The following is a 27,589-nucleotide window of genomic DNA, read 5'->3' as shown; positions in this document are numbered from 1 at the left end:
TGTGTTTCATCGTCAATAAGAAGGTCAGAGGGGTACAGTAAACCAGAAGTGAAGCATCGGAATCTATAACTAGTGTCACAGGAATGGTTCAAAGCATTGACAGTAAGAAGAGTCAGTTTTCTTGTACTTAAGTCGGCATTGTGCCTTTTCTATTTAATTCCGATGCAATTTCTGTGATTCATCGTGAATAAGAAGGTCAGAGGGATACAGTAAAGCTGAAGTGAAGCGTCGGAATCTATAACTAGTGTCACAGGAATGGTTCAAAACATAGACAGTAAGAAGAGTCAGTTTTCTTGTACTTAAGTCGGCGTTGTGCCTTTTGTATTTAATTCCAATGCATTTTCTGTGTTTCATCGTCAATAAGAACGTCAGACGGAATCAGTGAACCTGAAGTGAAGCATCGGAATCTATAACTAGTGTCACAGGAGTGGTTCAAATCATAGACAGTAAGAAGAGTCAGTTTTCTTGTACTTAAGTCGGCTTTGTGCCTTTTGTAATTAATTCCGATGCAATTTCTGTGTTTCATCGTCAATAAGGAGGTCAGAGGGATACAGTAAACCTGAATGGAAATATCGGAATCTATAACTAGTGTCACAGGAATGGTTCAAAACATAGACAGCAAGAAGAGTCAGTTTTCTTGTACTGAAGTCGGCATTGTGCCTTTTGAATTTAATTCCGATGCAATTTCTGTGTTTCATCGTCAATAAGAAGGTCAGAGGGATACAGTAAACCTGAAGTGAAGCATCGGAATCTATAACTAGTGTCACATGAGTGTTTCAAACATTGACAGAAGGAAGAGTCAGTTAACTTGTCCTTAAGTCGGCATTGTGCCTTTTGTATTTAATTCCGATGCAATTTCTGTGTTTCATCGTCAATAAGAAGGTCAGAGGGATACGGTTTACCTGAAGTGAAGCATCGGAATCTATAACTAGTGTCACAGGAATGGTTCAAAACATAGACAGTAAGAAGGGTCAGTTTTCTTGTACTCAAGTCGGCGTTGTGGCTTTTGTATTTAATTCCGATGCAATTTCAGTGTTTCATCGTCAATAAGAAGGTCAGAGGGATACAGTAAAGCTGAAGTGAAGCGTCGGAATCTATAACTAGTGTCACAGGAATGGTTCAAAACATAGACAGTAAGGGGAGTCAGTTTTCATGTAATTAAGTCGGCATTGCGCCTTTTGTATTTAATTCCCATGAAATTTCTGTGTTTCATCGTCAATAAGAAGGTCAGAGGGATACAGTAAACCTGAAGTGAAGCATCGGAATCTATAACTAGTGTCACAGGAATTGATCAATCATAGACAGTAAGAAGAGTCTGTTTTCTTGTACTTAAGTCGGCATTGTGCCTTTTGTATATAATTCCGATGCAATTTCTGTATTTCATCGTCAATAAGAAGGTCAGAGGGATACAGTAAACCTGAAGTGACGCATCGGAATCTATAACTAGTGTCACATGAATGGTGCAAACATAGACAGTAAGATGACTCAGTTTTCTTGCACATAAGTCGGCATTGTGCCTCTTTCATTTAATTCCGATGCAATTTCTGAGTTTCATCGTCAATAAGAAGGTCTGATGGATACAGTAAACCTGAAGTGAAGCATCGGAATCTATAACTAGTGTCACAGGAATGGTTCAAATCATAGACAGTAAGAAGAGTCAGTTTTCTTGTACTTAAGTCGGCATTGTGCTTTTTGTATTTCATTCCGATGCAATTTCTATGTTTCATCGTCAATAACAAGGTCAGAGGGATACAGTAAACCTGAAGTGAAGCATCGTAATCTATAACTACTGTCACAGGAATGGTTCATAACATAGACAGTAAGAAGAGTCAGTTTTCTTGTACTTAAGTCGGCATTGTGCCTTTTGTATTTAATTCCGATGCAATTTCTAGGTTTCATCGTCAATAAGAAGGTCAGAGGGATACAGCAAACCTGAAGTGAAGCATCGGAATCTATAACTAGTGTCACAGGAATGGTTCAATCATAGACAGTAAGAAGAGTCAGTTTTCTTGTACTTAAGTCGGCGTTGTGCCTTTTAAATTTAATTCCGATGCAATTTCTGTGTTTCATCGTCAATAAGAAGGTCAGAGGGATACAGTAAACCTTAAGTGAAGCATCAGAATCTATTCCTAGTGTCACAGGAATGGTTCAAAGCATAGACAGTAAGAAGAGACAGTTTTCTTGTACTAAAGTCGGCATTGTGCCTTTTGTATTAAATTCCGATGCAATTTCTGTGTTTCATCGTCAATAAGAAGGTCAGAGGCATACAGTAAATCTGAAGTGAAGCAGCAGAATCTATAACTAGTGTCACAGGAATGGTTCAAATCATAGACAGTAAGAAGAGTCAGTTTTCTTGTACTTAAGTCGGCATTGTGCCTTTTGAATTTAATTCCGATGCAATTTCTGTGTTTCATCGACAAGAAGAAGGTCAGAGCGATACAGTAAACCTGAAGGGAAGCATCGGAATCTATAACTAGTGTCACAGGAATGGTTCAAACATAGACAGTAAGAAGAGTCAGTTTACTTGTACTTAAGTCGGCATTGTGCTTTTTGTATTTAATTCCGATGCAATTTCTGTGTTTCATCGTCAATAACAAGGTCAGAGGGATACAGTAAACCTGAAGTGAAGCATCGGAATCTATAACTAGTGTCACAGTAATGGTTCAAATCTTTGATAGTAAGAAGAGTCAGTTTTCTTGTACTTAAGTCGGCATTGTGCCTTTGGTATTTAATTCCGAGGCAATTTCTGTGTTCATCGTCAATAAGAAGGTCAGAGGGATACAGTAAACCTGAAGTGAAGCATCGGATTATATAACTAGTGTCACAGGAATGGTTCAAAACATAGACGGTAAGTGGAGTCAGTTCTCTTGTACTGAGGTCTGCATTGTGCTTTATGTATTTAATCCCGATGCAATTTCAGGGATTCATCGTCAATAAGAAGGTCAGAGGGATACAGTAAACCTAACGTGAAGCATCGGAAACTGTATCTAGTGTCACAGGAATGGTTCAAAACATAGACAGTAAGAAGAGTCAGTTTTCTTGTACTTAAATCGGCATTGTGCCTTTTGTATTTAATTCCGAAGCAATTTCTTTGTATCATCGTCAATAAGGAGGTTACAGGGATACAGTAAACCTGGAGTAAAGCATCGGAATCCATAACTAGTGTCACATGAATGGTTGAAAACATAGACAGCAAGAAGAGTCAGTTTTCTTGTACTTAAGTCGGCATTGTGCCTTTTGTATTAAATTCCGATGCAATTTCTGTGTTTCATCGTGAATACGAGGGTCAGAGGGATACAGTAAACATGAAGTGAGGCATCGGAATCTATAACTAGTGTAACAGGAATGGTTCAAAACATAGACAGTAAGAAAAGTCAGTTTTCTTGTACTTAAGTCGGCGTTGTGCCTTTTGTATTTAATTCCGATGCAATTTCTGTGTTCATCGTCAATAAGAAGGTCAGAGGGATACAGTAAACCTGAAGGGAAGCATCGGAATCTATAACTAGTGTCACAGGAATGGTTCAAACATAGACAGTAAGAAGAGTCAGTTTTCTTGTACTTAAGTCGGCATTGTGCCTTTTGTATTTAATTCCGATGCAATTTCTGTGTTTCATCGTCAATAACAAGGTCAGAGGGATACAGTAAACCTGAAGTGAAGCATCGGAATCTATAACTAGTGTCACAGGAATGGTTCAAACTTAGACAGTAAGAAAAGTCAGTTTTCTTGTACTGAAGTCTGCATTGTGCGTTTTTATTTAATTCCGATGCATTTTCTGTGTTTCATCGTCAATAAGAAGGTCAGAGGGATACAGTAAACCTAAAGTGAAGCATCGGAATCTATATCTAGTGTCACAGGTATGTTTGAAAACATAGTCAGTAAGAAGAGTCAGTTCTCTCGTACTTAAGTCGGCATTGTGCCTTTTGTATTAAATTCCGATGCAATTTCTGTGTTTCATCGTGAATAAGAGGGTCAGAGGGATACAGTAAACATGAAGTGAAGCATTGGAATATATATCTAGTGTCACAGGAATGGTTCAAAACATAGACAGTAAGAGAAGTCAGTTTTCTTGTACTGAATCTGCATTGTGCGTTTGTATTTAATTCCGATGCATTTTCTGTGTATCATCGTCAATAAGAAGGTCGGAGGGATACAGTAAACCTAAAGTGAAGCATCGGAATCTATATCTAGTGTCGCAGGAATGGTCGAAAACATAGACAGTAAGAAGAGTCAGTTTTCTCGTACTTAAGTCGGCATTGTGCCTTTTGTATTAAATTCCGATGCAATTTCTGTGTTTCATCGTGAATTAGAGGGTCAGAGGGATACAGTAAACATGAAGTGAAGCATTGGAATATATAACTAGTGTCGCAGGAATGGTTCAAAACATAGACAGTAAGAAGAGTCAGTTTTCTTGTACTTAAGTCGGCGTTGTGCCTTTAGTATTTAATTCCGATGCAATTTCTGTGATTCATCGTCAATAAGAAGGTCTGAGCATACAGTAAACCTGAAGTGAAGCATCGGAATCTATAACTAGTGTCACAGGACTGTTTCAAAACATAGACTGTACGAAGAGTCAGTTTTCTTGTACTTAAGACGGCATTGTGCCTTTTGTATTTAATTCCGATGCAATTTCAGTGTTTCATCGTCAATACGCAGGTCAGAGGGATACAGTGAACCTGAAGTGAAGCATCGGAATCTATAACTAGTGTCACAGGAATGGTTCAAAACATAGACAGTAAGAAGAGTCAGGTTTCTTGTACTTAAGTCCGCATTGCGCCCTTTGTATTTAATTCCGATGCAATTTCTGTGTTTCATCGTCAATAAGAAGGTCAGAGGGATACAGTAAACCTAAAGTGAAGCATCGGAATCGATATCTAGTGTCACAGGAATGGTTCAAAACATAGACAGTAAGAAGAGTCAGTTTTCTTGTACTTAAGTCTTCATTGCGCCTTTTGTAATTAATTCCGAAGCAATTTCTTTGTATCATCGTCAATAAGGAGGTCAGAGGGATACAGTAAATCTAGAGTAAAGCATCGGAATCTATAACTAGTGTTCACATGAATGATTGAAAACATAGACAGTAAGAAGAGGCACTTTTCTTGTACTTAAGTCGGCATTGTGCCTTTTGTATTAAATTCCGATGCAATTTCTGTGTTTCATCGTGAATAAGAGGGTCAGAGGGATACAGTAAACATGAAGTGAAGCATCGGAATCTATAACTAGTGTCACAGGAATGTTTCAAAACATAGACAGTAAGAAGAGTCAGTTTTCTTGTACTTAAGTCGGCGTTGTGCCTTTTGTATTTAATTCCGATGCAATTTCTCTGTTTCATCGTCAGTAAGAAGGTCTGAGGCATACAGTAAACCTGAGGTGAAGCATCGGAATCTATAACTAGTGTCATAGGAATGGTTCAAAACGTAGACAGTAAGAAGAGTCAGTTTTCTTGTACTTAAGACGGCATTGTGCCTTTTGTATTTAATTCCGATGCAATTTCAGGGTTTCATCGTCAATAAGAAGGTCAGAGGGATACAGTGAAATTGAAGTGAAGCATCGGAATCTATAACTAGTGTCACAGGAATGGTTCAAAACATAGACAGTAAGACGAGTCAGTTTTCTTGTACTTTAGTCGGAATTGTGCTTTTTGTATTTAATTCCGATCAATTTCCGTGTTTCATCGTCAATAACAAGGTCAGAGGGATACAGTAAACCTGAAGTGAAGCATCGGAATCTATAACTAGTGTCACAGGAATGGTTCAAACATAGACATTAAGAAGAGTCAGTTTTCTTGCACTTAAGTCGGCATTGTGCCTTTTATATTTCATTCCGATGCAATTGCTGTGTTTCATCGTCAATAAGAAGGTCAGAGGGATACAGTAAAAATGAAGTGAAGCATCGGAATTTTTAACTAGTGCCACAGGAATGGTTCAAAACACAGACAGTAAGAAGTGACAATTATCTTGTACCTAAGTCGGCATTGTGCCTTTTGTATTTAATACCGAAGCAATTTCTGTGTTTCATCGTCAAGAAGAAGGTCAGAGGGATACAGTAAACCTGAAGTAAAGCATCGTAATCTATAACGAGTGTCACATGAATGGTTCAAAATATAGACAGTAAGAAGAGTCAGTTTTCTTGTACTTAAGTCGGCATTGTACCTGTTGTATTTAATTCCGATGCAATTTCTGTGTTTCATCGTCAATAAGAAGGTCAGAGGGATACAATAAACCTGAAGTGAAGCATCGGAAACTATAATTAGTGTCACAGGAATGGTTCAAAACATAGACAGTATGAAGAGTAAGTTTTCTTGTACCTAAGTCGGCATTGTGCTTTTTGTATATCTAATTCCGATGCAATTTCTGTGTTTCATCATCAATAAGAAGGTCAGAGGCATACAGTAAACCTGAAGTGAAGCATCGAAATCCATAACTAGTGTCACAGGAATGGTTCAATACATAGACAGCAAGAAGAGTCAGTTTACTTGCACTTAAGTCGGCATTGTGCCTCTTGTATATAAGTCCGATGCAATTTCAGTATTTCATCGTCAATAAGGAGGTCAGAGGGATTTAGTGAACCTGAAGTGAAGCATCGGATTCTATAACTAGTGTCACAGGAATGGTTCAAAACATAAACAGTAAGAGGATCAGTTTTCTTGTACTTAAGTCGGCATTGTGCCTTTTGTATTTAATCCGATGCAATTTCTGTGTTTCATCGTCAATAAGAAGGTCGGAGGGATACGGTAAACCTGAAGTGAAGCATCGGAATCTATAACTAGTGTCACAGAAATTGTTCAAAACATAGACAGTAAGAAGAGTCTGTTTTCTTGTACTAAATGTGACATTGTGCCTTTTGTATTTAATTCCGATGAAATTTCTGTGTTTCATCGGTAATAAGAAGGTCAGAGGTATACAGTAAACCTGAAGTGAAGCATCGGAATCTATATCTAGTGTCACAGGTATTGTTCAAAACATAGACAGTAAGAAGAGTCAGTTTTCTTGTACTTATGTCGGCATTGTGCCTTTTGTATTTAATTCCGATGCAATTTCTGTGTTTCATCGTCAATAAGAAGGTCAGAGGGATACAGTAAACCTGAAGTGAAGCATCGGAATCTATAACTAGTGTCTCATTAATGGGTCAAGACATAGACAGTAATAAAAGTCAGTTTTCTTGTACTTAAGTCGGCATTGTGCCTTTTGTATTTAATTCCGAAGCAATTTCAGTGTTTCGTCGACAATAAGAAGGTCAGAGGGATACAGTAAACCTGAAGTGAAACATCTGATTCTATAACTAGTGCCACAGGAATGATTCAAAACATAGACAGTAAGAAGGTCAGTTTTCTTGTACTTAAGTCGGCATTGTGCCTTTTGTACTTAATCCGATGCAATTTCTGTGTTTCATCGTCAATTAGGAGGTCAGAGCGATACAGTAAACCTGCAGTGAAGCATCGGAATCTATAACTAGTGTCACATGAATGGTTCAAATCATAGACAGTAAGAAGAGTGAGTTTTCTTGCACTTAAGTCGGCATTGTGCATTTTATATTTCATTCCGATGCAATTGCTGTGTTTCATCGTCAATAAGAAGGTCATAGGGATACAGTAAAAATGAAGTGAAGCATCGGAATTTTTAACTAGTGTCACAGGAATGGTTCAAAACACAGACAGTAAGAAGTGTCAATTATCTTGTACTTAAGTCGGCATTGTGCCTTTTGGTTTTAATTCCGATGCAATTTCTGTGTTTCATCGTCAATAAGAAGGTCAGAGGCATACAGTAAACTTGAAGTGAAGCATCGGACTCTATAACTAGTGTCACAGGAATGGTTCAATACATAGACAGTAGGATTAGTCAGTTTACTTGTACTTAAGTCGCCATTGTGCCTCTTTATTTAAGTCTGATGTAATTTCAGTATTTCATCGTCAATAAGAAGGTCTGAGGGATTTAGTGAACCTGAAGTGAAGCATCGCATTCTATAACAAGTGTCACAGGATTGGTTCAAAACATAGGCAGTAAGAGGATCAGTTTTTTTGTACTTAAGTCGGCATTGTGCCTTTTGGATTTAACCCGATGCAATTTCTGTGTTTCATCGTCAATAAGAAGGTCGGAGGGGTACGTTAAACCTGAAGTGAAGCATCGGAATCTATAACTTGTGTCACAGGAATTGTTCAAAGCATAGACAGTAAGAAGAGTCAGTTTTCTTGTATTTAAGCCGGCATTGTGCCTTTTGTATTTAATTCCGATGGAATTTCTGTGTTTCATCGTCAATAAGTAGGTCAGAGGGATACAGTAAACCTGCAGTGAAGCATCGGAATCTATAACTAGTGTCACATGAATGGTTCAAAACATAGACAGTAAGAAGAGTCAGTTTCTTGTACTAAAGTTGACATTGTGCGTTTTGTATTTAATTCCGATGCAATTTCTGTGTTTCATCGTCAATAAGAAGGTCAGAGGCTTACAGTAATCCTGAAGCGAAGTATCGGAATCTACAACTAGTGTCACAGGAATGGTTCAAAACATAGACAGTAAGAAGAGTCAGTTTTCTTATACTTAAGTCATCTTTGTGCCTTTTGTATTTAATTCCGATGCAATTTCAGTGTTTCATCGTCAATAAGATGGTCAGAGGGATACAGTGAACCTGAAGTGAAGCATCGGAATCTATAACTAGTGTTACAGGAATGGTTCAAAGCATAGACAGTAAGAAGAGTCAGTTTTCTTGTACTTAAGTCGGCATTGTGCCTTTCGTATTTAATTCCGATGCAATGTCTGTGTTTCATCGTCAATAAGAAGGTCAGAGGGATACAGTAAACCTGAAGTGAAGCATCGGAATCTATAACTAGTGTCACAGGAATGGTTCAAAATATAGACAGTAAGAAGAGTCTGTTTTCTTGTACTTAAGTCGGCATTGTACCTGTTGTATTTAATTCCGATGCAATTTCTGTGTTTCATCGTCAATAAGAAGGTCATAGGGATACAATAAACCTGAAGTGAAGCATCGGAAACTATAATTAGTGTCACAAGGAATGGTTCAAAACATAGACAGTATGAAGAGTAAGTTTTCTTGTACCTAAGTCGGCATTGTGCTTTTTGTATATCTAATTCCGATGCAATTTCTGTGTTTCATCATCAATAAGAAGGTCAGAGGCATACAGTAAACCTGAAGTGAAGCATCGAAATCTATAACTAGTGTCACAGGAATGGTTCAATACATAGACAGCAAGAAGAGTCAGTTTACTTGTACTTAAGTCGGCATTGTGCCTCTTGTATATAAGTCCGATGCAATTTCAGTATTTCATCGTCAATAAGGAGGTCAGAGGGATTTAGTGAACCTGAAGTGAAGCATCGGATTCTATAACTAGTGTCACAGGAATGGTTCAAAGCATAAACAGTAAGAGGATCAGTTTTCTTGTACTTAAGTCGGCATTGTGCCTTTTGTATTTAATCCGATGCAATTTCTGTGTTTTATCGTCAATAAGAAGGTCGGACGGATACGGTAAACCTGAAGTGAAGCATCGGAATCTATAACTAGTGTCACAGAAATTGTTCAAAACATAGACAGTAAAAAGAGTCTGTTTTCTTGTACTAAAGTTGACATTGTGCCTTTTGTATTAATTTCCGATGCAATTTCTGTGTTTCATCGGTAATAAGAAGGTCAGAGGTATACAGTAAACCTGAAGTGAAGCATCGGAATCTATATCTAGTGTCACAGGTATTGTTCAAAACATAGACAGTAAGAAGAGTCAGTTTTCTTGTACTTATGTCGGCATTGTGCCTTTTGTATTTAATTCCGATGCAATTTCTCTGTTTCATCGTCAATAAGAAGGTCAGAGGGATACAGTAAACCTGAAGTGAAGCATCGGAATCTATAACTAGTGTCTCATTAATGGGTCAAGACATAGACAGTAATAAGAGTCAGTTTTCTTGTACTTAAGTCGGCATTGTGCCTTTTGTATTTAATTCCGAATCAATTTCAGTGTTTCGTCGACAATAAGAAGGTCAGAGGGATACAGTGAACCTGAAGTGAAACATCTGATTCTATAACTAGTGCCACAGGAATGATTCAAAACATAGACAGTAAGAAGGTCAGTTTTCTTGTACTTAAGTCGGCATTGTGCCTTTTGTACTTAATCCGATGCAATTTCTGTGTTTCATCGTCAATTAGGAGGTCAGAGCGATACAGTAAACCTGAAGTGAAGCATCGGAATCTATAATCAGTGTCACAGGAATGGTTCAAAACATAGACAGTATGAAGAGTAAGTTTTCTTGTGCTTAAGTCGGCATTGTGCCTTTTGGTTTTAATTCCGATGCAATTTCTGTGTTTCATCGTCAATAAGAAGGTCAGAGGCATACAGTAAACTTGAAGTGAAGCATCGGACTCTATAACTAGTGTCACAGGAATGGTTCAATACATAGACAGTAGGATTAGTCAGTTTACTTGTACTTAAGTCGCCATTGTGCCTCTTTATTTAAGTCTGATGTAATTTCAGTATTTCATCGTCAATAAGAAGGTCTGAGGGATTTAGTGAACCTGAAGTGAAGCATCGCATTCTATAACAAGTGTCACAGGATTGGTTCAAAACATAGGCAGTAAGAGGATCAGTTTTTTTGTACTTAAGGCGGCATTGTGCCTTTTGGATTTAACCCGATGCAATTTCTGTGTTTCATCGTCAATAAGAAGGTCGGAGGGGTACGTTAAACCTGAAGTGAAGCATCGGAATCTATAACTAGTGTCACAGGAATTGTTCAAAGCATAGACAGTAAGAAGAGTCAGTTTTCTTGTATTTAAGCCGGCATTGTGCCTTTTGTATTTAATTCCGATGGAATTTCTGTGTTTCATCGTCAATAAGTAGGTCAGAGGGATACAGTAAACCTGCAGTGAAGCATTGGAATCTATAACTAGTGTCACATGAATGGTTCGAAACATAGACAGTAAGAAGAGTCAGTTTCTTGTACTAAAGTTGACATTGTGCCTTTTGTATTTAATTCCGATGCAATTTCTGTGTTTCATCGTCAATAAGAAGGTCAGAGGCTTACAGTAAACCTGAAGCGAAGTATCGGAATCTACAACTAGTGTCACAGGAATGGTTCAAAACATAGACAGTAAGAAGAGTCAGTTTTCTTATACTTAAGTCATCTTTGTGCCTTTTGTATTTAATTCCGATGCAATTTCAGTGTTTCATCGTCAATAAGATGGTCAGAGGGATACAGTGAACCTGAAGTGAAGCATCGGAATCTATAACTAGTGTTACAGGAATGGTTCAAAGCATAGACAGTAAGAAGAGTCAGTTTTCTTGTACTTAAGTCGGCATTGTGCCTTTCGTATTTAATTCCGATGCAATGTCTGTGTTTCATCGTCAATAAGAAGGTCAGAGGGATACAGTAAACCTGAAGTGAAGCATCGGAATCTATAACTAGTGTCACAGGAATGGTTCAAAATATAGACAGTAAGAAGAGTCTGTTTTCTTGTACTTAAGTCGGCATTGTGCCTTTTGTATTTAATTCCGATGCAATTTCTGTGTTTCATCGTCAATAAGAAGGTCAGAGGCATACAGTAAACCTGAACTGATGCATCGGAATCTATAACTAGTGTCACAGGAATTGTTCAAAACATAGACAGTAAGAAAAATCAGTTTTCATATACTTATGTCGGCTTTGTGCCTTTTGTATTTAATTCCGATGCAATTTCAGGGTTTCATCGTCAATAAGAAGGTCAGAGGGATACAGTGAACCTGATGTGAAGCATCGGAATCTATAACTAGCGTCACAGGAATGGTTCAAAGCATAGACAGTAAGAATAGTCAGTTTTCTTGTACTTAAGTCGGCATTGGCCCTTTCGTATTTAATTCCGATGCAATTTCTGTGTTTCATCGTCAATAAGAAGGTCAGAGGGATACAGTAAACCTGAAGTGAAGCATCGGAATCTACAACTAGTGTCACAGGAATTGTTCACATCATAGACAGTAAGAAGACTCAGTTTTCTTGTACTTAAGTCGGCATTGTGCCTTTTGTATATAATTCCAATGCTATTTCTGTGTTTCATCGTCAATAAGAAGGTCAGAGGGATACAGTAAACCTGAAGTGAAGCATCGGAATCTATAACTGGTGTCACAGGAATGGATCAAAACATAGACCGTAAGAAGAGTCAGTTTTCTTATACATAAGTCGGCTTTCTGCCTTTTGTAATTAATTCCGATGCAATTTCAGTGTCTCATCGTCAATAGGAAGGTCAGAGGGATACAGTGAACCTGAAGTGAAGCATCGGAATCTATAACTAGTGTCACAGGAATGGTTCAAAGCATAGACAGTAAGAAGAGTTAGTTTTCTTGTACTTAAGTCGGCATTGTGCCTTTCGTATTTAATTACGATGCAATTTCTGTGTTTCATCGTCAATGAGAAGGTCAGAGGGATACAGTAAACCTGAAGTGAAGCATCGGAATCTATAACTGGTGTCACAGGAATGGTTCAAAACATAGACAGTAAAAAGAGTCAGTTTTCTTGTACTTAAGTGGGCATTGTGCCTTTTGTTTTTAATTCCGATGCAAATTCTGTGTTTCATCGTGAATAAGAAGGTCAGAGGGATACAGTAAAGCTGAAGTGAAGCGTCGGAATCTATAACTAGTGTCACAGGAACGGTTGAAAACATAGACAGTAAGAAGAGTTAGTTTTTCTTGTACTTAAGTCGGCATTGTGCCTTTTATATTTAATTCCGATGCAATTTCTGTGTTTCATCGTCAATAAGATGGTCAGAGGGATACAGTAAACCTGAAGTGAAGCATCGGAATCTATAACTAGTGTCACAGGAACGGTTGAAAACATAGACAGTAAGAAGAGTTAGTTTTTCTTGTACTTAAGTCGGCATTGTGCCTTTTATATTTAATTCCGATGCAATTTCTGTGTTTCATCGTCAATAAGAAGGTCAGAGGGATACAGTAAACCTGGAGTGAAGCATCTGAATCTCTAACTAGTGTCACAGGAATGGTTCAAAACATAGACAGTAAGAAGAGTCAGTTTTCTTGTACTTAAGTGGGCATTGTGCCTTTTGTTTTTAATTCCGATGCAAATTCTGTGTTTCATCGTGAATAAGAAGGTCAGAGGGATACAGTAAAGCTGAAGTGAAGCGTCGGAATCTATAACTAGTGTCACAGGAACGGTTGAAAACATAGACAGTAAGAAGAGTTAGTTTTTCTTGTACTTAAGTCGGCATTGTGCCTTTTATATTTAATTCCGATGCAATTTCTGTGTTTCATCGTCAATAAGATGGTCAGAGGGATACAGTAAACCTGAAGTGAAGCATCGGAATCTATAACTAGTGTCACATGAATGGTTCAAAATATAGACAGTAAGAAGAGTCTGTTTTCTTGTACTTAAGTCGGCATTGTGCCTTTTGTATTTAATTCCGATGCAATTTCTGTGTTTCATCGTCAATAAGAAGGTCAGAGGCTTACAGTAATCCTGAAGCGAAGTATCGGAATCTACAACTAGTGTCACAGGAATGGTTCAAAACATAGACAGTAAGAAGAGTCAGTTTTCTTATACTTAAGTCATCTTTGTGCCTTTTGTATTTAATTCCGATGCAATTTCAGTGTTTCATCGTCAATAAGATGGTCTGAGGGATACAGTGAACCTGAAGTGAAGCATCGGAATCTATAACTAGTGTTACAGGAATGGTTCAAAGCATAGACAGTAAGAAGAGTCAGTTTTCTTGTACTTAAGTCGGCATTGTGCCTTTCGTATTTAATTCCGATGCAATGTCTGTGTTTCATCGTCAATAAGAAGGTCAGAGGGATACAGTAAACCTGAAGTGAAGCATCGGAATCTATAACTAGTGTCACAGGAATGGTTCAAAATATAGACAGTAAGAAGAGTCTGTTTTCTTGTACTTAAGTCGGCATTGTACCTGTTGTATTTAATTCCGATGCAATTTCTGTGTTTCATCGTCAATAAGAAGGTCATAGGGATACAATAAACCTGAAGTGAAGCATCGGAAACTATAATTAGTGTCACAGGAATGGTTCAAAACATAGACAGTATGAAGAGTAAGTTTTCTTGTACCTAAGTCGGCATTGTGCTTTTTGTATATCTAATTCCGATGAAATTTCTGTGTTTCATCATCAATAAGAAGGTCAGAGGCATACAGTAAACCTGAAGTGAAGCATCGAAATCTATAACTAGTGTCACAGGAATGGTTCAATACATAGACAGCAAGAAGAGTCAGTTTACTTGTACTTAAGTCGGCATTGTGCCTCTTGTATATAAGTCCGATGCAATTTCAGTATTTCATCGTCAATAAGGAGGTCAGAGGGATTTAGTGAACCTGAAGTGAAGCATCGGATTCTATAACTAGTGTCACAGGAATGGTTCAAAGCATAAACAGTAAGAGGATCAGTTTTCTTGTACTTAAGTCGGCATTGTGCCTTTTGTATTTAATCCGATGCAATTTCTGTGTTTTATCGTCAATAAGAAGGTCGGACGGATACGGTAAACCTGAAGTGAAGCATCGGAATCTATAACTAGTGTCACAGAAATTGTTCAAAACATAGACAGTAAAAAGAGTCTGTTTTCTTGTACTAAAGTTGACATTGTGCCTTTTGTATTTAATTCCGATGCAATTTCTGTGTTTCATCGGTAATAAGAAGGTCAGAGGTATACAGTAAACCTGAAGTGAAGCATCGGAATCTATATCTAGTGTCACAGGTATTGTTCAAAACATAGACAGTAAGAAGAGTCAGTTTTCTTGTACTTATGTCGGCATTGTGCCTTTTGTATTTAATTCCGATGCAATTTCTCTGTTTCATCGTCAATAAGAAGGTCAGAGGGATACAGTAAACCTGAAGTGAAGCATCGGAATCTATAACTAGTGTCTCATTAATGGGTCAAGACATAGACAGTAATAAGAGTCAGTTTTCTTGTACTTAAGTCGGCATTGTGCCTTTTGTATTTAATTCCGAATCAATTTCAGTGTTTCGTCGACAATAAGAAGGTCAGAGGGATACAGTGAACCTGAAGTGAAACATCTGATTCTATAACTAGTGCCACAGGAATGATTCAAAACATAGACAGTAAGAAGGTCAGTTTTCTTGTACTTAAGTCGGCATTGTGCCTTTTGTACTTAATCCGATGCAATTTCTGTGTTTCATCGTCAATTAGGAGGTCAGAGCGATACAGTAAACCTGAAGTGAAGCATCGGAATCTATAATCAGTGTCACAGGAATGGTTCAAAACATAGACAGTATGAAGAGTAAGTTTTCTTGTGCTTAAGTCGGCATTGTGCCTTTTGGTTTTAATTCCGATGCAATTTCTGTGTTTCATCGTCAATAAGAAGGTCAGAGGCATACAGTAAACTTGAAGTGAAGCATCGGACTCTATAACTAGTGTCACAGGAATGGTTCAATACATAGACAGTAGGATTAGTCAGTTTACTTGTACTTAAGTCGCCATTGTGCCTCTTTATTTAAGTCTGATGTAATTTCAGTATTTCATCGTCAATAAGAAGGTCTGAGGGATTTAGTGAACCTGAAGTGAAGCATCGCATTCTATAACAAGTGTCACAGGATTGGTTCAAAACATAGGCAGTAAGAGGATCAGTTTTTTTGTACTTAAGGCGGCATTGTGCCTTTTGGATTTAACCCGATGCAATTTCTGTGTTTCATCGTCAATAAGAAGGTCGGAGGGGTATGTTAAACCTGAAGTGAAGCATCGGAATCTATAACTAGTGTCACAGGAATTGTTCAAAGCATAGACAGTAAGAAGAGTCAGTTTTCTTGTATTTAAGCCGGCATTGTGCCTTTTGTATTTAATTCCGATGGAATTTCTGTGTTTCATCGTCAATAAGTAGGTCAGAGGGATACAGTAAACCTGCAGTGAAGCATTGGAATCTATAACTAGTGTCACATGAATGGTTCAAAACATAGACAGTAAGAAGAGTCAGTTTCTTGTACTAAAGTTGACATTGTGCCTTTTGTATTTAATTCCGATGCAATTTCTGTGTTTCATCGTCAATAAGAAGGTCAGAGGCTTACAGTAAACCTGAAGCGAAGTATCGGAATCTACAACTAGTGTCACAGGAATGGTTCAAAACATAGACAGTAAGAAGAGTCAGTTTTCTTATACTTAAGTCATCTTTGTGCCTTTTGTATTTAATTCCGATGCAATTTCAGTGTTTCATCGTCAATAAGATGGTCAGAGGGATACAGTGAACCTGAAGTGAAGCATCGGAATCTATAACTAGTGTTACAGGAATGGTTCAAAGCATAGACAGTAAGAAGAGTCAGTTTTCTTGTACTTAAGTCGGCATTGTGCCTTTCGTATTTAATTCCGATGCAATGTCTGTGTTTCATCGTCAATAAGAAGGTCAGAGGGATACAGTAAACCTGAAGTGAAGCATCGGAATCTATAACTAGTGTCACAGGAATGGTTCAAAATATAGACAGTAAGAAGAGTCTGTTTTCTAGTACTTAAGTCGGCATTGTGCCTTTTGTATTTAATTCCGATGCAATTTCTGTGTTTCATCGTCAATAAGAAGGTCAGAGGCATACAGTAAACCTGAACTGACGCATCGGAATCTATAACTAGTGTCACAGGAATTGTTCAAAACATAGACAGTAAGAAAAATCAGTTTTCATATACTTATGTCGGCTTTGTGCCTTTTGTATTTAATTCCGATGCAATTTCAGGGTTTCATCGTCAATAAGAAGGTCAGAGGGATACAGTGAACCTGATGTGAAGCATCGGAATCTATAACTAGTGTCACAGGAATGGTTCAAAGCATAGACAGTAAGAATAGTCAGTTTTCTTGTACTTAAGTCGGCATTGTGCCTTTCGTATTTAATTCCGATGCAATTTCTGTGTTTCATCGTCAATAAGAAGGTCAGAGGGATACAGTAAACCTGAAGTGAAGCATCGGAATCTACAACTAGTGTCACAGGAATTGTTCACATCATAGACAGTAAGAAGACTCAGTTTTCTTGTACTTAAGTCGGCATTGTGCCTTTTGTATATAATTCCAATGCTATTTCTGTGTTTCATCGTCAATAAGAAGGTCAGAGGGATACAGTAAACCTGAAGTGAAGCATCGGAATCTATAACTGGTGTCACAGGAATGGATCAAAACATAGACCGTAAGAAGAGTCAGTTTTCTTATACATAAGTCGGCTTTCTGCCTTTTGTAATTAATTCCGATGCAATTTCAGTGTCTCATCGTCAATAGGAAGGTCAGAGGGATACAGTGAACCTGAAGTGAAGCATCGGAATCTATAACTAGTGTCACAGGAATGGTTCAAAGCATAGACAGTAAGAAGAGTTAGTTTTCTTGTACTTAAGTCGGCATTGTGCCTTTCGTATTTAATTACGATGCAATTTCTGTGTTTCATCGTCAATGAGAAGGTCAGAGGGATACAGTAAACCTGAAGTGAAGCATCGGAATCTATAACTGGTGTCACAGGAATGGTTCAAAACATAGACAGTAAAAAGAGTCAGTTTTCTTGTACTTAAGTGGGCATTGTGCCTTTTGTTTTTAATTCCGATGCAAATTCTGTGTTTCATCGTGAATAAGAAGGTCAGAGGGATACAGTAAAGCTGAAGTGAAGCGTCGGAATCTATAACTAGTGTCACAGGAACGGTTGAAAACATAGACAGCAAGAAGAGTTAGTTTTTCTTGTACTTAAGTCGGCATTGTGCCTTTTATATTTAATTCCGATGCAATTTCTGTGTTTCATCGTCAATAAGATGGTCAGAGGGATACAGTAAACCTGAAGTGAAGCATCGGAATCTATAACTAGTGTCACAGGAACGGTTGAAAACATAGACAGTAAGAAGAGTTAGTTTTTCTTGTACTTAAGTCGGCATTGTGCCTTTTATATTTAATTCCGATGCAATTTCTGTGTTTCATCGTCAATAAGAAGGTCAGAGGGATACAGTAAACCTGGAGTGAAGCATCTGAATCTCTAACTAGTGTCACAGGAATGGTTCAAAACATAGACAGTAAGAAGAGTCAGTTTTCTTGTACTTAAGTGGGCATTGTGCCTTTTGTTTTTAATTCCGATGCAAATTCTGTGTTTCATCGTGAATAAGAAGGTCAGAGGGATACAGTAAAGCTGAAGTGAAGCGTCGGAATCTATAACTAGTGTCACAGGAACGGTTGAAAACATAGACAGTAAGAAGAGTTAGTTTTTCTTGTACTTAAGTCGGCATTGTGCCTTTTATATTTAATTCCGATGCAATTTCTGTGTTTCATCGTCAATAAGATGGTCAGAGGGATACAGTAAACCTGAAGTGAAGCATCGGAATCTATAACTAGTGTCACAGGAATGGTTCAAAACATAGACAGGAAGAAGAGGCAGTTAACTTGTTCTTAAGTCGGCTTTGTGTATTTTGTATTTAATTTCGAAGCAATTTCTGCGTTTCATCGTCAATAAGAAAGTGAGAGGGATACAGTAAACCTGAAGAAAAGCATCGGAATCTATAACGAGTGTCACATGAATGGTTCAAAAGATAGACAGTAAGAAGAGTCTGTTATCTTGTACTTAAGTTGGCATTGTGCCTTTTGTATATAATTCCGATGCAATTTCAGTGTTTCACCGTCAATAAGAAGGTCAGAGGGATACAGTGAACCTGAAGTGAAGCATCGGAATCTATAACTAGTGTTACAGGAATGGTTCAAAGCATAGACAGTAAGAAGAGTCAGTTTTCTTGTACTTAAGTCGGCATTGTGCCTTTTGTATTTAATTCCGATGCAATTTCTGTGTTTCATCGTCAATAAGAAGGTCAGAGGCATACAGTAAACCTGAACTGAAGCATCGGAATCTATAACTAGTGTCACAGGAATTGTTCAAAACATAGACAGTAAGAAAAATCAGTTTTCATATACTTACGTCGGCTTTGTGCCTTTTGTATTTAATTCCGATGCAATTTCAGGGTTTCATCGTCAATAAGAAGGTCAGAGGGATACAGTGAACCTGATGTGAAGCATCGGAATCTATAACTAGTGTCACAGGAATGGTTCAAAGCATAGAGAGCAAGAATAGTCAGTTTTCTTGTACTTAAGTCGGCATTGTGCCTTTCGTATTTAATTCCGATGCAATTTCTGTGTTTCATCGTCAATAAGAAGGTCAGAAGGATACAGTAAACCTGAAGTGAAGCATCGGAATCTATAACTAGTGTCACAGGAATTGTTCACATCATAGACAGTAAAAAGAGTCAGTTTTCTTGTACTTAAGCCGGCATTGTGCATTTTGTATATAATTCCAATGCTATTTCTGTGGTTCATCGTCAATAAGAAGGTCAGAGGGATACAGTAAACCTGCAGTGAAGCATCGGAATCTGTAACTAGTGTTACATGAATGGTTCAAAACATAGACAGTAAGAAGAGTCAGTTTTCTTGTACTTAAGTCGGCATTGTGCCTTTTGTATTTAATTCCGATGCAATTTCTGTGTTTCATCGTCAATTAGAAGGTCAGAGCGATACAGTAAACCTGAAGTGAAGCATCGGAATCTATAACTAGTGTCACAGGAATGGATCAAAACATAGACAGTAAGAAGAGTCAGTTTTCTTATACTTAAGTCGGCTTTGTGCCTTTTGTAATTAATTCCGATGCAATTTCAGTGTCTCATCGTCAATAAGAAGGTCAGAGGGATACAGTGAACCTGAAGTGAAGCATCGGAATCTATAACTGGTGTCACAGGAATGGTTCAAAACATAGACAGTAAAAAGAGTCAGTTTTCTTCTACTTAAGGCGGCATTGTGCCTTTTCTATTTAATTCCCATGCAATTTCTGTGTTTCATCGTCAATAAGACGGTCAGAGGGATACAGTAAACCTGAAGTGAAGCATCGGAATCTATAACTAGTGTCACAGGAATGGTTCAAAACATAGACAGTAAGAAGAGTCAGTTTTCTTGTACTTAAGTCGGCATTGTGCCTTTTGTTTTTAACTCCGATGCAATTTCTGTGTTTCATCGTGAATAAGAAGGTCAGAGGGATACAGTAAAGCTGAAGTGAAGCGTCGGAATCTATAACTAGTGTCACAGGAATGGTTGAAAACATAGACAGTAAGAAGAGTCAGTTTTTCTTGTACTTAAGTCGGCATTGTGCCTTTTATATTTAATTCCGATGCAATTTCTGTGTTTCATCGTCAATAAGATGGTCAGAGGGATACAGTAAACCTGAAGTGAAGCATCGGAATCTATAACTAGTGTCACAGGAATGGTTCAAAACATAGACAGGAAGAAGAGGCAGTTAACTTGTTACTAAGTCGGCTTTGTGCATTTTGTATTTAATTTCGAAGCAATTTCTGTGTTTCATCGTCAATAAGAAAGTCAGAGGGATACAGTAAACCCGAAGAAAAGCATCGGAATCTATAACGAGTGTCACATGAATGGTTCAAAAGATAGACAGTAAGAAGAGTCTGTTATCTTGTACTTAAGTTGGCATTGTGCCTTTTGTATTTATTTCCGATGCAATTTCTGTGTTTCATCGTCAATAAGAAGGTCAGAGGGATACAGTAAACCTGAAGTGAAGCATCGGAATCTATAACTAGTGTCACAGGAATGGTTCAAAACATAGACAGTTAGAAGAGTCAGTTTTCTTGTACTTAAGTCGGCATTGTGCCTTTTGTATTTAATTCCGATGCAATTTCTGTGTTTCATCGTCAATAAGAAGGTCAGAGGCATAGAGTAAACCTGATGTGAAGCATCGGAATCTATAACTAGTGTCACAGGAATGGTTCAAAACATAGACAGTAAGAAGAGTCAGTTTTCTTGTACGTAAGTCGGCTCTGTGCCTTTTGTATTTAATTCCGATGCAATTTCAGTGTTTCACCGTCAATAAGAAGGTCAGAGGGATACAGTGAACCTGAAGTGAAGCATCGGAATCTATATCTAGTGTCACAGGAATGGTTCAAAACATAGACAGTAATAAGAGTTAGTTTTCTTGTACTTAAGTCGGCATTGTGCCATTTTTATTTAATTCCGATGCAATGTCTGTGTTTCATCGTCAATAAGAAGGTCAGAGGGATACAGTAAACCTGAAGTGAAGCATCGGAATCTATAACTAGTGTCACAGGAATGGTTCAAAACATGGACAGTAAGAAGAGTCAGTTATCTTGTACTTAAGTCAGCATTGTGCCTTTTGTATTTCATTCCGATGCAATTTCTGTGTTTCATCGTCAATAAGAAGGTCAGAGGGATACAGTAAACCTGAAGTGAAGCATCGGAATCTATAACTAGTGTCACAGGAATAGTACAAAACATAGACAGTATGAAGAGTCAGTCTTCTTGTACTTAAGTCGGCATTGTGCCTTTTGTATTTAATTCCGATGCAATTTCTGTGTTTCATCTTCAATAAGAAGGTCAGAGGGATACAGTAAACCTGAAGTGAATCATCGGGATCTATAACTAGTGTCACAGGAATGGTTCAAAGCATAGATAGTAGGAAGAGCCAGTCTTCTTGTTCTGGATTCGGCATTGTGCCTTTTGTGTTTAATTCCGATGCAATTTCTGTGTTTCATCGTCAATAAGAAGGTCAGAGCTATACAGTAAAGCTGACGTGAAGCATCGGAATCTATAACTAGTGTCACAGGAATAGTTCAAAACATAGACAGTAAGAAGAGTCAGTTTTCTTGTATTTAAGACGGCATTGTGCCTTTTGTATTTAATTCCGATGTAATTTATGTGTTTCATCTTCAATAAGAAGGGCTGAGGGATACAGTAAACATGAAGTGTAGCATCGGATTCTATTACTAGTGTCACAGGAATGGTTCAAAACATAGACAGTAGGAAGAGTCAGTTCTCTTGTACTGAAGTCGGCTTTGTGCTTTTGTATTTAATTCCGATGCAATTTCTGTGTTTCATCGTCAATAAGGAGGTCAGAGGGATACAGTAAACCTGAAGTGAAGCATCGGAATCTATAACTAGTGTCACGGGAATGCTTCAAAACATAGACAGTAAGAATAGTCAGTTCTCTTGTAGATAAGTCGGCATTGTGTCTTTTCTATTTAATTCTGATGCAATTTCTGTGTTTCATCGTCAATAATAAGGTCAGAGGGATACAGAAAACCTGAAGTGAAGCATCGGAATCTATAACTAGTGTCACAGGAATGGTTCAAATCATAGACAGTAAGAAGAGCCAGTTTTTTCGTACTTGAGTCGGCATTGTGCCTATGTATTTAATTCCGATGCAATTTCTGTGTTTCATCGTCAATAAGACGGTCAGAGGGATACAGTAAACCTCAAGTGAAGCATCGGGATCTATATCTACTGTCACAGGAATGGTTCAAAACATAGACAGTAGGAAGAGCCAGTCTTCTTGTTCTTGATTCGGCATTGTGCCTTCTTGTATTTAATTCCGATGCAATTTCTGTGTTTCATCGTCAATTCGAAGGTCGGAGGGATACAGTAATGCTGAAGTGAAGCATCGGAATCTATAACTAGTATCACAGGAATAGTACAAAACATAGACAGTATGAAGAGTCAGTCTTCTTGTACTTAAGTCGGCATTGTGCCTTTTATATTTAATTCCGATGCAATTTCTGTGTTCCATCTTCAATAAGAAGGTCAGAGGGATACAGTAAACCTGAAGTGAAGCATCGGGATCTATAACTAGTGTCACAGGAATGGTTCAAAACATAGACAGTAGGAAGAGCCAGTCTTCTTGTTCTTGATTCGGCATTGTGCCTTTTGTGTTTAATTCCGATGCAATTTCTGTGTTTCATCGTCAATAAGAAGGTCAGAGGGAGACAGTAAAGCTGAAGTGAAGCATCGGAATCTATAACTAGTGTCACAGGAATAGTTCAAAACATAGACAGTAAGAAGAGTCAGTTTTCTTGTACGTAAGATGGCATTTTGCCTTTTGTATTTAATTCCGATGTAATTTCTGTGTTTCATCTTCAATAAGAAGGGCTGAGGGATACAGTAAACATGAAGTGTAGCATCGGAATCTATTACTAGTGTCACAGGAATGGTTCAAAACATAGACAGTAGGAAGAGTCAGTTCTCTTGTACTGAAGTCGGCTTTGTGCTTTTGTATTTAATTCCGATGCAATTTCTGTGTTTCATCGTCAATAAGAAGGTCAGAGGGATACAGTAAACCTGAAGTGAAGCATCGGAATCTATAACTAGTGTCACAGGAATGGTTCAAACATAGACATTAAGAAGAGTCAGTTTTCTTGCACTTAAGTCGGCATTGTGCCTTTTATATTTCATTCCGATGCAATTGCTGTGTTTCATCGTCAATAAGAAGGTCAGAGGGATACAGTAAAAATGAAGTGAAGCATCGGAATTTTTAACTAGTGCCACAGGAATGGTTCAAAACACAGACAGTAAGAAGTGACAATTATATTGTACCTAGGTCGGCATTGTGCCTTTTGTATTTAATACCGAAGCAATTTCTGTGTTTCATCGTCAAGAAGAAGGTCAGAGGGATACAGTAAACCTGAAGTAAAGCATCGTAATCTATAACGAGTGTCACATGAATGGTTCAAAATATAGACAGTAAGAAGAGTCAGTTTTCTTGTACTTAAGTCGGCATTGTACCTGTTGTATTTAATTCCGATGCAATTTCAGTGTTTCATCGTCAATAAGAAGGTCCGAGGGATACAATAAACCTGAAGTGAAGCATCGGAAACTATAATTAGTGTCACAGGAATGGTTCAAAACATAGACAGTATGAAGAGTAAGTTTTCTTGTACCTAAGTCGGCATTGTGCTTTTTGTATATCTAATTCCGATGCAATTTCTGTGTTTCATCATCAATAAGAAGGTCAGAGGCATACAGTAAATTTGAAGTGAAGCATCGAAATCTATAACTAGTGTCACAGGAATGGTTCAATACATAGACAGCAAGAAGAGTCAGTTTACTTGTACTTAAGTCGGCATTGTGCCTCTTGTATATAAGTCCGATGCAATTTCAGTATTTCATCGTCAATAAGGAGGTCAGAGGGATTTAGTGAACCTGAAGTGAAGCATCGGATTCTATAACTAGTGTCACAGGAATGGTTCAAAACATAAACAGTAAGAGGATCAGTTTTCTTGTACTTAAGTCGGCATTGTGCCTTTTGTATTTAATCCGATGCAATTTCTGTGTTTCATCGTCAATAAGAAGGTCGGAGGGATACGGTAAACCTGAAGTGAAGCATCGGAATCTATAACTAGTGTCACAGAAATTGTTCAAAACATAGACAGAAATAAGAGTCTGTTTTCTTGTACTAAAGTTGACATTGTGCCTTTTGTATTTAATTCCGATGCAATTTCTGTGTTTCATCGGTAATAAGAAGGTCAGAGGTATACAGTAAACCTGAAGTGAAGCATCGGAATCTATATCTAGTGTCACAGGTATTGTTCAAAACATAGACAGTAAGAAGAGTCAGTTTTCTTGTACTTATGTCGGCATTGTGCCTTTTGTATTTAATTCCGATGCAATTTCTGTGTTTCATCGTCAATAAGAAGGTCAGAGGGATACAGTAAACCTGAAGTGAAGCATCGGAATCTATAACTAGTGTCTCATTAATGGGTCAAGACATAGACAGTAATAAGAGTCAGTTTTCTTGTACTTAAGTCGGCATTGTGCCTTTTGTATTTAATTCCGAAGCAATTTCAGTGTTTCGTCGACAATAAGAAGGTCAGAGGGATACAGTGAACCTGAAGTGAAACATCTGATTCTATAACTAGTGCCACAGGAATGATTCAAAACATAGACAGTAAGAAGGTCAGTTTTCTTGTACTTAAGTCGGCATTGTGCCTTTTGTACTTAATCCGATGCAATTTCTGTGTTTCATCGTCAATTAGGAGGTCAGAGCGATACAGTAAACCTGCAGTGAAGCATCGGAATCTATAACTAGTGTCACATGAATGGTTCAAATCATAGACAGTAAGAAGAGTCAGTTTTCTTGCACTTAAGTCGGCATTGTGCGTTTTATATTTCATTCCGATGCAATTGCTGTGTTTCATCGTCAATAAGAAGGTCATAGGGATACAGTAAAAATGAAGTGAAGAGTCGGAATTTTTAACTAGTGTCACAGGAATGGTTCAAAACACAGACAGTAAGAAGTGTCAATTATCTTGTACTTAAGTCGGCATTGTGCCTTTTGTATTTAATTCCGAAGCAATTTCTGTGTTTCATCGTCAAGAAGAAGGTCAGAGGGATACAGTAAACCTGAAGTAAAGCATCGTAATCTATAACGAGTGTCACATGAATGGTTCAAAATATAGACAGTAAGAAGAGTCAGTTTTCTTGTACTTAAGTAGACATTGTACCTTTTGTTTTTAATTCCGATGCAATTTCTGAGTTTCATCGTCAATAAGAAGGTCAGAGGGATACAATAAACCTGAAGTGAAGCATCGGAATCTATAATCAGTGTCACAGGAGTGGTTCAAAACATAGACAGTATGAAGAGTAAGTTTTCTTGTGCTTAAGTCGGCATTGTGCCTTTTGGTTTTAATTCCGATGCAATTTCTGTGTTTCATCGTCAATAAGAAGGTCAGAGGCATACAGTAAACTTGAAGTGAAGCATCGGACTCTATAACTAGTGTCACAGGAATGGTTCAATACATAGACAGTAGGATTAGTCAGTTTACTTGTACTTAAGTCGCCATTGTGCCTCTTTATTTAAGTCTGATGTAATTTCAGTATTTCGTCGTCAATAAGAAGGTCTGAGGGATTTAGTGAACCTGAAGTGAAGCATCGCATTCTATAACAAGTGTCACAGGATTGGTTCAAAACATAGGCAGTAAGAGGATCAGTTTTTTTGTACTTAAGTCGGCATTGTGCCTTTTGGATTTAACCCGATGCAATTTCTGTGTTTCATCGTCAATAAGAAGGTCGGAGGGGTACGTTAAACCTGAAGTGAAGCATCGGAATCTATAACTAGTGTCACAGGAATTGTTCAAAGCATAGACAGTAAGAAGAGTCAGTTTTCTTGTATTTAAGCCGGCATTGTGCCTTTTGTATTTAATTCCGATGGAATTTCTGTGTTTCATCGTCAATAGGAAGGTCAGAGGCTTACAGTAAACCTGAAGCGAAGTATCGGAATCTACAACTAGTGTCACAGGAATGGTTCAAAACATAGACAGTAAGAAGAGTCAGTTTTCTTATACTTAAGTCATCTTTGTGCCTTTTGTATTTAATTCCGATGCAATTTCAGTGTTTCATCGTCAATAAGATGGTCAGAGGGATACAGTGAACCTGAAGTGAAGCATCGGAATCTATAACTAGTGTTACAGGAATGGTTCAAAGCATAGACAGTAAGAAGAGTCAGTTTTCTTGTACTTAAGTCGGCATTGTGCCTTTCGTATTTAATTCCGATGCAATGTCTGTGTTTCATCGTCGATAAGAAGGTCAGAGGGATACAGTAAACCTGAAGTGAAGCATCGGAATCTATAACTAGTGTCACAGGAATGGTTCAAAATATAGACAGTAAGAAGAGTCTGTTTTCTTGTACTTAAGTCGGCATTGTGCCTTTTGTATTTGATTCCGATGCAATTTCTGTGTTTCATCGTCAATAAGAAGGTCAGAGGCATACAGTAAACCTGAACTGAAGCATCGGAATCTATAACTAGTGTCACAGGAATTGTTCAAAACATAGACAGTAAGAAAAATCAGTTTTCATATACTTATGTCGGCTTTGTGCCTTTTGTATTTAATTCCGATGCAATTTCAGGGTTTCATCGTCAATAAGAAGGTCAGAGGGATACAGTGAACCTGATGTGAAGCATCGGAATCTATAACTAGTGTCACAGGAATGGTTCAAAACATAGACAGTAAGAAGAGTCAGTTTTCTTGTACTTAAGTGGGCATTGTGCCTTTTGTTTTTAATTCCGATGCAAATTCTGTGTTTCATCGTGAATAAGAAGGTCAGAGGGATACAGTAAAGCTGAAGTGAAGCATCGGAATCTATAACTAGTGTCACAGGAATGGTTCAAAACATAGACAGTAAGAAGAGTCAGTTTTTCTTGTACTTAAGTCGGCATTGTGCCTTTTATATTTAATTCCGATGCAATTTCTGTGTTTCATCGTCAATAAGATGGTCAGAGGGATACAGTAAACCTGAAGTGAAGCATCGGAATCTATAACTAGTGTCACAGGAATGGTTCAAAACATAGACAGGAAGAAGAGGCAGTTAACTTGTTCTTAAGTCGGCTTTGTGTATTTTGTATTTAATTTCGAAGCAATTTCTGCGTTTCATCGTCAATAAGAAAGTCAGAGGGATACAGTAAACCTGAAGAAAAGCATCGGAATCTATAACGAGTGTCACATGAATGGTTCAAAAGATAGACAGTAAGAAGAGTCTGTTATCTTGTACTTAAGTTGGCATTGTGCCTTTTGTATATAATTCCGATGCAATTTCAGTGTTTCACCGTCAATAAGAAGGTCAGAGGGATACAGTGAACCTGAAGTGAAGCATCGGAATCTATAACTAGTGTTACAGGAATGGTTCAAAGCATAGACAGTAAGAAGAGTCAGTTTTCTTGTACTTAAGTCGGCATTGTGCCTTTCGTATTTAATTCCGATGCAATGTCTGTGTTTCATCGTCAATAAGAAGGTCAGAGTCATACAGTAAACCTGAAGTGAAGCATCGGAATCTATAACTAGTGTCACATGAATGGTTCAAAATATAGA

The sequence above is a fragment of the Schistocerca serialis genome, chromosome 6 (assembly GCF_023864345.2).
Source record: "Schistocerca serialis cubense isolate TAMUIC-IGC-003099 chromosome 6, iqSchSeri2.2, whole genome shotgun sequence".
Classification (NCBI taxonomy): Eukaryota; Metazoa; Arthropoda; class Insecta; order Orthoptera; family Acrididae; genus Schistocerca; species Schistocerca serialis.
Note: the sequence above shows the minus strand (reverse complement) of the source record.